Source organism: Mauremys reevesii, linkage group 9 (assembly GCF_016161935.1).
Source record: "Mauremys reevesii isolate NIE-2019 linkage group 9, ASM1616193v1, whole genome shotgun sequence".
Taxonomy (NCBI): Eukaryota; Metazoa; Chordata; order Testudines; family Geoemydidae; genus Mauremys; species Mauremys reevesii.
Window position 1 is genome coordinate 63,542,811 of NC_052631.1, and position 11,836 is coordinate 63,554,646.

At 47.5% G+C, this 11,836-nt stretch overlaps 1 long non-coding RNA gene across 1 annotated transcript; it reads right to left on the reverse strand.

The window, feature by feature from the left end:
- Positions 1-4,776: 4,776 nt before the first annotated feature.
- LOC120371890 lies at positions 4,777-11,536 on the reverse strand. Its single transcript, XR_005584635.1, has 3 exons — positions 11,480-11,536; positions 7,633-7,697; positions 4,777-6,253 (listed from the first exon to the last, which is right to left on the reverse strand). It is a non-coding gene; the product is annotated as an uncharacterized LOC120371890 (long non-coding RNA).
- Between the last annotated feature and the right edge of the window lie 300 nt (positions 11,537-11,836).

Here is an 11,836-nt window from a genome sequence, read left to right on the forward strand (position 1 = left end):
TTTTCCAGCCACGAGTGGAATATGGCCTAAGGAGGAGTGAAGGCTGCTAGTAGGGGTAAAATCTTAAATGATATCTGTGATGAGACTCTGTAATACACATACAAAACTCTCATTCATCAGATCTAATTTAAGAATTTCACCCCTACACTGGCAGCCTTCACTCCCTCTTGTGCATTGTGCCATTCGTGGCTGGAAAATACACCCCCAAAATTAACACGATGTAATTTCTGTTGCAGACTGTTCATGTCTGGATAGAATAAAAAACCTAAACACTGGGGCGAGGCTGAAATGTGAACATTAATGTCCAGCCGCAATTGCACTGGTCCTGTTGCTGTTGCACTGATGTCAATGGCAAAAAGTCCCATTGACTTCAGTGGGAGCCAGGTCATTTGTAGAAAGGTCAGATTTTAAAAAGCTCACAAAAATCCATACAGCATTAGTTGTTTTTAATAAATGCAGTTGCAAGAAAATGCAGATGTACTTTTCTTCCTTTCCAAAGAGCAAAATGTGAAGCCCTGATTCTGATCTCCCCAATGTTACACCAGTGCAGCTCTGGTAACTTTGGAGTTACTCCTTATTCACACCAAAGAAAGAACAGAATCAGGCCATTGCTGTGTTCACAAAGAAAATAAAAATACTTACATTTTAATAATTGCAGTACAATAGCTCTGCTTGGGACTTAATATTGTCACACTAATGTATAAACACATGAAAGTGCGCAGCTATGGTGTTACAGCATTTGCTCACACATGATGCTAAATGTCCCCAAATCACTCAAAAATACAAAGGAACCACTGTCCAGTTTTACTGATAGGTGGAAACAATGTGACACTCAGCACTTCTATACTTTAGCTTTGACAATGTGATTCCTATCTAAATGCATTAGTTTTTTTAAATCTACGTCAACTTTTTTTAACCCATATTCAAATAAAATGTCATGCTAACACTATGTATCGTAATTTGTACATATTGTGAATGAAAACCCAATAAAAAAAATCAGGCCACAGACAGCTGGCTTTATCCACCCCCCTCCCCACTCACCCCCACCAACACCCAACACATCAATGTCAATGGAATGTCCTTTCTTTTTCATTCTTAGAAAACAAAAAGTCAGGTTGGGGGTCATGTACAATACAGTCCGTACAGTGCTGTGTGAACTAGTTGCCTGTGGCATTCCAAATACTGATCAATGCTGCCCTCCTGTGGTGCATGTGAAAATAACATCAATGTTTAAGGAGTTTTCCCCCTAGAGTGGCACTAGTTCAGGGGTCAGCAACCTTTCAGAAGTGCTGTGCCGAGTCTTTGTTTATTCACTCTAATTTAAGGTTTCGCGTGCCAGTAATAAATTTAAAACCTTTTTAGAAGGTCTTTTTCTATAAGTCTATAATATATAACTAAACTATTGTCGTATGTAAAGTAAATAAGGTTTCAGAACGTTTAAGACGCTTCATTTAAAATTGAATTAAAATGCAGAGCCCCCTGGACTGGTGGCCAGGACCTGGGCAGTGTGAGTGCCACTGAAAATCAGCTCGCATGCTGCCTTTGGCACCTGTGCCATCGGTTGCCTACCCATGCACTAGTTTAATCAGAGAAAGGGGATGGGCAGTAGTGATTGGCAGGCTGGGGGTGGGGTCCAGAGGCATGGTTGGAGAAGTCAGAGCAAGCCAGAAACCTGTTTGCTGGTGACAAGGGCAAAGAAGAAAGAAAAAGGAGCGTTTGGACGTCGCAGCAGCTGTGAAGGGCTTGAAAACAGACTGAGCTGTTTCCTGAGGACTGTTGTACCAAAACGGGGCAGTGGCTCTGAGATGACAAAAGTGGGACTCCAGAGCTAAACCATAAGCAGGGCCGGTGCAAGGAAGTTTTGCACCCTAGGCTTAACTTCCACCTTGCGTCCTCCCTCCCCAAGCCCTGAAGCAGCTCCCCGCCCCTGCCCTGAGCCCCCACGGCAGCAACCCCCCCGGGGAGCTGTGTGGTACCACCCCACCCCAGCTCACCTCTGCTCCGCGTCCTCCCCGAGCACACCGCCTCCCCCACTCTAATTCTCCTCCCAGGCTTGTGGCGCTAAACAGCTGATTGGCACCACAAGCCTGGGAGGTGGAAGAATTAGAGCAGGGCAGCAACCACGCACTGAAACCCCCGGGCTGCCGGTGGTGGCTCAGACTCCCTCTCCCTCCCAGCGCAGCGGCCACTGAAACGCTTTAAAATTTTGGGGGGAGCACCGCTTTTTGGCATCCCCAAATCTTGGCACCCTAGGCAACCGCCTAGTTGGCCTAAATGGTAGCACCGGCCCTGACCATAAGCCTCTGCTGCTTCAATGAAAAGGCAAAGAGCCAAATTTGTAAAGGCATTTAGGTACCTAAAGATGCCGCTAGTGGGATTTTTCAATCTGGAGGCACCTGATTACCATTAAAAATCTGTCCCTAAATCCATTAGTGGGCAACAGTAAGAAACTCCAACCTGTGGGGAACCAGCCAGTAGAGGGCACTCATAATCCACACTCTTCTATAGTGGGTTACAGTAATACCCAAGAAACATTGTGTAAGGCAGTGGTCCCCAAACTGCAGGGTGCACCCACCTAGGGGGTGCAGAGGAACATTTGGGGGGGGGCAGCAGGGGTGGGGAGGTGGGGAGGGACCGCAGGGGGTAGGGAGCCATCCAACCCCAGCTCTGCTCTGACCCCCATCCCCTGCCATGGCCCTGGCTCCCAGTCCTGCATCCAGCCTCACCCCCAGCCTTGGCCCCCGCCCACAGCCCCAGATCCAGCCCCAGCTGCAGCCCCCCTTACTCCTGTTCGCCTCCCACCCCTCGAAGAAGCCATGGCCCCCCACTCCTGACCCTGTCTCCTGGGGGAAAGGGGGGGGGGCAGACAGGGGTAAGGGGTTGCCACCCTGAACATTTGGGGCCCACTGGTGTGGGAAGTGAGATCCATCAAGAGATTTAGGCCTCGCAAGGCTGAGCAGCACACTGCCCAACTTTTAGCTATCTAGAAAAATCACAGCAACACACTGTGCTCCACACAGCCTCGGTAGGTGCCTTGGCTCTTGACACACATCATGGGCAGAGACTGGAGCCCAAGAATGAGCCTCACACAAGCCAGCATGCTACAGTGTGGAGTCCAAAGTGCTACATTGTACTCAATAAATACAGATATAATGAAAGCCAGAGGATGACAAAAAATAGCCAGCCTGGCTAAACCAACCTCAGTTCCTTCTTTGACAAGGTGGGTGGGGGATGGGGGAGCAGTAGACTTGATATATCCTAATTTTTAATAAGGCAAATGAAGGAAAGGTGGTTTAGATGAAATTACAGTCAGGTGGGTGCAAAACTGGTTGAAAGACCCACTCAGAAAGTAGTTTCTGTTAGGCGCTGCCTCCCAAGTGTCAGGCATAGCGGATGGGGCTGAGGTTGAAGCCGGATGTCGGGTAGGGACTGGGCCCAAGGGAGGGCTGTGGAACCGAGATCTTTGGCCATGCTGGGATCAGAACAAGGCTCACAGTCCGTAGACATGCCAACACCGTACTGTGGCTGGAGTCCAGGTGCAGGCCAGAGGTGGGGAGCTGCTTAAGCTAGTTAATGGGCAATACTGACAATGTGTCCTGCGCCTTGCCTCACTCTTGAAGGTAGGCCCTCCCTGCAACCCAAACGTAGGGACTTAGGTTTGCTTGGTGAAACATGAATGGGAACCAGCCACCTGCAGTCACCCAGCTCAGGCACCAGCTCCTGAGGAGGGGGTAGTGCTGTCTGCCTGTACACATTTTAATCCAGTGATTAGAGCACTCAGCTGCAATGTGAGAGACCTGGGTTCACTTCCCTCTGCTGGAGGAACACTGATTTGAACAGGGGTGTCAAACCTCTCAGGAGAGTGGTCTAACCACTGAGTTACAGGCTATGCAGATGTGGGGACTCCCTCTTCCTTTCCTGTTGAAGTTGTTCCAGGTTGGAGAAATAATGCAAGTGATTAGAGCAGGAGGACTGGACCTTGGGACTCCTACCTTCCCCGTGGGTGCCCAAACTCCTGGGCTACAGCATCATTCTACTTTGCTAGCTCTATTTAAGTGTTTATCCACCATGGCGCAGTGTCCCACATCCCAGGCAAGCGTTGTAACTTTTGGGCTATAAGTTAAGTTATAAGGTAGGTGGCACCACCACCTTGCTGCCAGATTCTAAATGGGCCTTGATCGAGTAGGCATGCTCAGAGGCTACCTACTGGATCAGGCCCCCACCTTTCTCCCCACAGTTCATGAATCACTCTTGAGCTTACATGGTAGACAGGTCCCGTCCCACCTCCCCCATTGCATACAGGGAGGAGGCCCAGTGACAAAAACAGGTGCTGAGGGAACTTTTACCCTGAGAACTTGGGTCTTCAGTGTATTAAGACACCTTCAGCATTCGGTGGGAGTTTTATGGAGTCAAAACTGGCATTCAGATGCCTAAATCTGGGGTTTGCCTTGGTTTGCACCCAAATCGTCTACCTTTTGTCTCTGTCTTTGGTCAATCAACTTTTCAGGAGAGAATGTGAGTGAGAAAGACTGGATGCCATTTACCTCTGGAGGGAAAGGAAACAGAGCTCAGAAGGGTTTGGATGGCAGTCTGAAAGAGCTGGGCTTGAGTCTGCCCTAATCAGCAAGGATGTGTGAGTGGAGAAGCCAGAAACTGGCTAGGTGGGTGCAGCTTGGGTAAGGTAAGGAGCCCTCACCTCGCTGCTGAGAGTGTGTGGGGAGGGGGAGATCAGATTAGAAATGAGACAGCATGAGATAATATTTCTCTCAATCATTTTACTTGTATTACTCTGAACACACACATAGGAATGCTATAAAAGAAAATCCTAACAATGTAACAGTGACAAACATACACGAGTAACATAGCTGACAGATACATGCAAGAGCTGAATGACACTGGAGTTATATACTGCAGAAGTGACATTAAAGTTGCAAAATCCAGCACTGAAAAGTTAGGAAATGCCCAAACAGAGATTGTCCACTCCTGCCCTTCCCCCACACACTTCCGTATACACGGAATAAACCACAGGAAGTCTGTGACAGAGTCTAAAATAGAATCTGTCTCGCCTCAGCCTCAGGCCTTCAATACAAGATAAATTTTTTTCTTGCCACTCGTCACCTCATGTAGTGCAGGCCCTGAGTATGTACTGAGGCAGGGGTTCCTAGACTACATTGTAGGTGATGATGCAACTAAAAACTGCATCATTAAAAACCTATGCCTGAGGTGCAGATTTGTGATTACATGGGCAATCTTTCCTACTAGTATTTTTTAATTTGAGTGCTTGACTTTGCAACCTTAATATTCTTCTAATGTAAGAAATTTTCTAGTGCCTAAAACAAACACAATCCTGCCATCCTATTGAGCTATATTGAGAAGCCAGGTGAACTAATGGCAGGATTTGAATTAATACCTTTGATGTGTACAACATAAAGCTACTTAATAGTAACAGCAGTACAGTGGAATGGCTTACATGACTATTTACTAGCTAGTAGAGGAACGGTGGGAATCAGGCACTATTCCTGGTTTGTGCATTGAGGGTTAATAAGGGCCAGCCTTATGAAAATGGTGCCCGTGGCGAACCTGTATGATGGTGCTTCCTCCATCACCCCTGGCTCCCCCCACCCATCGCCTCCGGGCCATTACCTATACTTCATATAGAATGTCCTTTCGATGTAGATGAGCATCTCCCATGGTCCAGTGTGAGTTAAGTGTCCCTTGGTGAGCCACTTACTTTGACTAGTCCCTTCAAGATGTGCTGGCTAACTACCTTGTGGGAATTACACTAGGAACAAACATTTAAACTCCAGGTCTAGAGCCAATACTCATTACTTCAAATACAAAAAAGATACATGCATACAGATAGCATAAACATATTCAGCAAATCATAACCTTTTCACAGATAGTGTGTGTGTTGGGGAGCATGAGACTGTGTTCCTATTTTCCCGTAACTGTGCTTTCAGCAATAGTGGAGCCATTTTTTAGTGAAATTCTGGGGTTGGAGTGGGGAACTGAGCCTGAGCAGAGTCCTGACAGTGAAAATTTCAGCCCAGGTGGTTAAATTTTGTAAAAGTTTATAAGCAACCAACCACACAGGCTTGCAAGAGGAAGCATTAGCCAGACTTAGGTATGGGTGTTTCCAAGAGCTGGCCATGACGACAGGTTGTAGCTTCTTCTGGTTCATTCTTGGTGGCACGAGACTAGGGAATGCTCTTTACGGCCGCTGCAGCATGTCTTCCCGAAGCTCCTGCTGCACCTGCACAACATATGTATGTTCATGAAGTGTGCCCTACCGCATCCCACTGCTGGGGCTCAGTGCCAGCCTCATCATGGGGCGCAGGGGAACTCAGAACTTCCATAAATCTTTCAGAACAGTGGCAGGGCCCTGCACAGACAGGGAAAGGATTTCAAACCCCCTTATTGCTACTTGCATGCCAGCAGTTCCTGGGCAATGGTATAACTCACTGAGAGAACATGAGACTAAAACTGGCATTTTGGAGAACTTGGTAGGGCGTGGTCATTTCTGCTGGAAAACAAGAGCAGCACGGAAACCCTGTGGGGAGAGTGTAGATCTGCATCCACTTCGACTGTAAGCTTGACGGGGCTAGGACTGTCTTGCTGTGTGTACATACAAAGCCTAGCACAGTGGGACCCTGACCATGGTTGAGGCCTTTCAGTAGCCACTGCAGTAGGAATGTTAACAGGAGTACGAGAGACAAGGTGAGTGAGGGAACATCTTTTATTGGACCAACTTCTGTTGGCGAAAGACGAGCTTTCAAGCTACAGTGACCCGAAGAAGAGCTCTGAGTAAATTCAAAAGCGTGTCTCTCTCCCCAACAGAAGTTGGCCCAATAGAATATGCTACCTGCCCTACCTTGTCTCTTTAATATCCTGGGACTGGCATGGCTACACTGCAAATAATGGGACTGTGATTGTTATTTTTAAAAAAGTTTGACAGCCTAAAGATGCTCTAAAATCAGACTTCCCTCCACCAATGAGGGTGCTCTCCCTCGCTAAGGTGAGAATATAAGACTCATGCCTCTAACCCTATGGGGCATGATTTATATTTTTAAAAGGATATGCAGATCTGCCTTTGGGTATCAGCATTGTGTTTTAATGGGTGGCAGCCCTGTTGAATGGGTGGCTATTTCAGCTTCCAGCTTGTTGACAAAGGTCTGGAGTTAGCTTCTGGACAGACACATTCCGCTTCAGAACAGCCAGGGAAACCAGATATTACAATGCTCGGCTTGCACTCTGTTACCATGGTTATATAACTGGGGAAAAATAACATTCCAAGTTTAAAATACCTGAGTTCTGTTAGTTTTTGGAGTGTAGAGAAGCCCTGTGGCTGTGGGTGACAATGGGAGTCAACTCAAAGCTGAAAGTAAGCTAAGGTTCAGCATTCTTCATGTTCTTGGGTGGGAGGGACAGAAAGCCCAACTAAAACTCTGGTATGGATTACATAATTATTCCGAACCACACCTGCCAGGCTTTTCAACTCTGGCTGCAAGCCAGGCCCCTCTCCTGCATGGTAGAAGTTGTAAGCTAAATAATAATTATCATAATCATTTACAACTGAAGGGGCAGATGAACCTCAAAATATCAACAATAAAAAGTGAGTTACAAGCCTGCTACCTCCTGGTCTGCTTCCTCTTTGGAATGTCGTTTATTTTCTCTTTGGTCTCCTTGGCTCCTGCAATCTGCAAAGGAGCGAGAGGCTGGTTAGCTCCTGTGTTTTGTACAAGTCATTCTTCATGTAGAGGGTGACTGCATCTCTGTGTGGCATTTTGAGCCCAGCTATAGAGGGGAGTGCAAATCAGTCTTCTGGAGACTGTAGCGGAGCAGTTACCCCGCTCTGGCCTGGAGGGGGTTAAAAGCCAGCCCTGGGGAAACAGCCACAGCTGGGGCCATGCCCCAATCAGGCCACAGCTGGCCCTATAAAAGGGCTCTGAGCCAGGAGCTTAGGGAGACTCTCTCTCTAGCTTATGAGGGAGAAGGACTGGCTGCCTGCCTGGGAGAAAAGGGTACCTGGAGTGGAGCAGGGCTGGGAGAAGGCCAGAGGAGCTGGGGACCTCCAGCCTGGAAAACCCCCAGGCTGCAGGCCTTGCTAAAGGCCCGCAAAGGTAGTAGGACTACAGAGGTGTAGCCTGGGAATTGATAACAGTCAGCTCTCTGTTCTTGGGGAACCAGGGTGCAGTATCCAGCCTGACTCATGAAAGGCACTCCTCCCCACCCCAGCCTCTGCTTAAACCAAAACCCATCAGAGGAAAAAACTTGTAGAGAGCAGTGAAAGGCATTGGGAGACACACCTAGACCCTTCCTGACAAGGGTGACAAGATTAAGACATCTCCATTAGCATACAGAATGAAGAACAGAGACAACTCCCCTAGCCTCATCTGCATGAAAGATGGGACAGGGAGAAATCTCAATTTGCATGCAGAATGGAGAACAGAGATTCCAAGGCAAGAACCGCATGGAATTCTGGGACCAGAAAAGCAGGGAAGCACTGCATGATGGGGGATCTCTGCTCCAGATGTTAATGAATCAATGTCTGCCCACACCGAACTCAGTAGTTATCAGACCGATTCTAGTAATGAATCCTTGATTGATATCCAACTAAAGCAGCCTAGCTGCATTGTGAGCTCCCTGGAAGAAAACACTACCCATAGCCAAGAGTGATTAGCTCCTATTGTCTAGCCTAAAGAAAACCCTTGAGTCATCAGTTTACCTATAAACAAATCTAGTGTTTTCCCTTGAACCACTGTATTTTCTCTACAAAAATCCCTGCTCACCCTCCAGTCAGGGTTCTGATGCTTAGATCCAAACTATGCATCAGTTCCACTGGGACTCCATCTTCTCCTGACTGATCATGCTGGGGGCTCTGCCTGTCTCCAGCACTCAGGACCCTAAGCTACCACCATCACCTGGGAACCCCGAACAGTTCAAGTTTCAGGGAGTGGTGAGATCCCCTTCTCTTTCTCTCTGTTTTCCTTTCTACCTTAGGTATTAACCTTTAATAATGTATGTTATGGTGGTTTAGCCCTCCTTGTGTAGTTATCACTAGTATTCAATAAATAACTTTTATGGTTAAGTTGGTTGCTTATCTCTCTCTTGTTGAACTTTACTCTTTTGTGTTTTTAGCTTCCCCCATTCACTCTACAGCAATGCTTCTTTTACCTAAGCTAAAGATCCCTGCAGTGCCCAAAATACTGTAGGGTTTGCTCAGCAAGTAGGTTACTGCCAGTACAATTGTGGTGTGAGAGTGGGGATAGGGACGTGCTGAATCTGGGATGCATAAAGATAACAGTGTGAAAGTGCTGCTTGACCCAGTCCATAGAGCCCAGGGGTATATAAAGAGAGTCAGCTTGAAAGTGCTGCTTCCTCCAGCCCAGCGAGTCCAAAGACGTATAAGGGGTCAGCTTGACAGTGCTGATTGACCCGGTCTGCTCAGACTTGCTCTGTTAATGTATGTGTGGGTGGGTGTGTGTTCATCCGGTTCTGGAGCTGGAGAAACCCAGCCCTAGGGAACCTAGGTCCTGCAGGATAGCTCCATTGGGAGGGGACTTGCAGAAGGGAGAAGTAGAGCTCCATATGAGAACACAAGTGACACAAGCAGTACATTGACAGAATTACAGAACACCCTCCACCTCCCAGAAGAGTGACCTAAATAAATGAGCATACCCCAAAGTAACAGGCAAATCTGATAACAAAATAGACAGAGGCAGCAGGTCAAAACCCCCCTTGCCAGTAATGAGAGGTTTACAGATGGCAGTCTGCCCCAGTGAGCAGGGGCTAGATGATGACTGTCAGTAGCCACTGAGGCAAGGTGGGGGCAGAGGGTTGGGGGTTCCCCTGGGAGGAGAGACCCAGATTGTGAGGTACTGCTGGGGGCAGCACTCCAGGGTAAGAGGCACCGGGGTCCGAGAGGGACGTGACCAGCAGCAGGCGAGCCACTGGCCTGCAGAGGGTGCTCTGGGCTGGAAGAGCTAATTCCCAAGAGGATCAGCAGGATGCACTGTGCCGGTGAGTCATCAACCTCGCTGCGGAGACTACGAGTTGTTAGATCCTCCGTTTCCACCACAAGGTGGAAATTTTGAGATTTTAGAGTCAAGCGCAGGAATGTGATCGGGAAAATGAAATTTCCTGTCTAATATTCCCCATCACCTGCACTTCACCCTCTGTTAATTACCTGGTACTAATCTGATTTACTAGAATCTCCAGCGGCATTTGCTCTTGCTGGTATTTCAGACACTGCAGGAGGAAGAGCTATTGATATCGTGCAGATTAACTCCAAGAAAACAACATACTCTCAGAGTCTCATCTGCAGGGAAGCAACGGCTTTTGGAAGAACTCCCAGATGTTAATACATGTGTTACAAAGTGCTCTGCAATAACCAGGTGAATGATGAGAAAAAAGCACAAGAAGTTGCATATCTTGAGAACAGCATCCCACGAGAGCTGGTAGATGGGGTAGGAAAGGAAGGAAATCTAGACTGCTCGAATGCATTGTAACTGAGACATACCTTTATCTGCCCACAGATCTAAAGTGACACAACAACAGCTAGAGACAGCGGTTCACATCACAAGGCCACAGAATCCAAGAACTATAAATACACAGACATGGCGGGGAATGTAAGAGACACGTACAAACTAACTGGGCAGCCTGAGCAGTGGGGGAGACACACATGGCATTTAAAATGAAAGACTTTAACAGCTTTTAATACTGGACAGCTGAACAATTTACCCCAGCGAGCTAAGCAGTTATTTAGTCCTTACACTAATTTTGTTCTGTTTTAACATTCAGTCCAATTTTACTCTTGTAATTTCTATGGCAAATAAAACCTTGCTTTTATTTCAAGGCAACTGGATGGGTAATTGTTGGTAGGGACAATCCCTGGCCAGACGGTCTCGAGGGAAGGAGATCAACTGCAATGTGGACATAGGTTTTGGAGGTGTGACTGCAGTACGTGTAGACATGCCTGAGCTAGCTTGGATTCCCATAACACTGAAACTGCAGCAGCACTGACTGAGCATAGGCGCTAGGTTCTGGGCTGGCTGGTATAGCTGGTGCTGTAGCCCGTGCTGCTGCCGCTTCACTATTTGTACCCAAACTAGTGAGATTAGCACAGGTATCCCTGCAGTCTTCCAATTACCACTGCGTCCTGCCTGCAGCGTCCACAGGGACAGAGGTACCTGCTTGAGCACTTCATTTAGGGCCAGCTTGTTAAAGGTATTTAGGTGCACAACAACAGAGCTAGGTGCCCTGGGCGCTGGAAACCCCATGAGGCAGCTATCGGAACTGTTAGGTGCCTAAATACCTTTAAAAACCTGTCCCCTAGTCAAAGACTCCCAGGGCATTGACTGTAGACAGGTCACTTGGAGCATGGGGAAGTGAGAGAGCCATACACAAAGTTACCCAGGAAAGAGAGAGGTAGTAAATTATGACCACACAGCAACTGGAATGAAACCAGAAGGATACTCACACCACATGAAGAGGGTTAGAAGGCCAAGGAGAGAGATTACAGCTGAGGTGACTGCATAGCCTGTCAGATCTACAGTCTGTGAGCAGCCTCTGTCTGTATGTATTTAAAAAAAAAAAAGAGAGAAAGTTATAGCTTGTTAGTAGCTTGCACATTTGTCCAAAGAAATCATTGGGGAGTTAAAATGTAGGACATAAACTTTCATTTAAGCCAGACCTCTATAGGGCTAAGACATGTCTGTTGGAGGAGAGAACCGGAACATCTATATTTTATAATAATACACAAGATTCAAATGTGCTGCCCTGGAGACATCCACTCCAGATCCCCGACCAGGACTTTCGAGTGACCAAAGTGAAAACC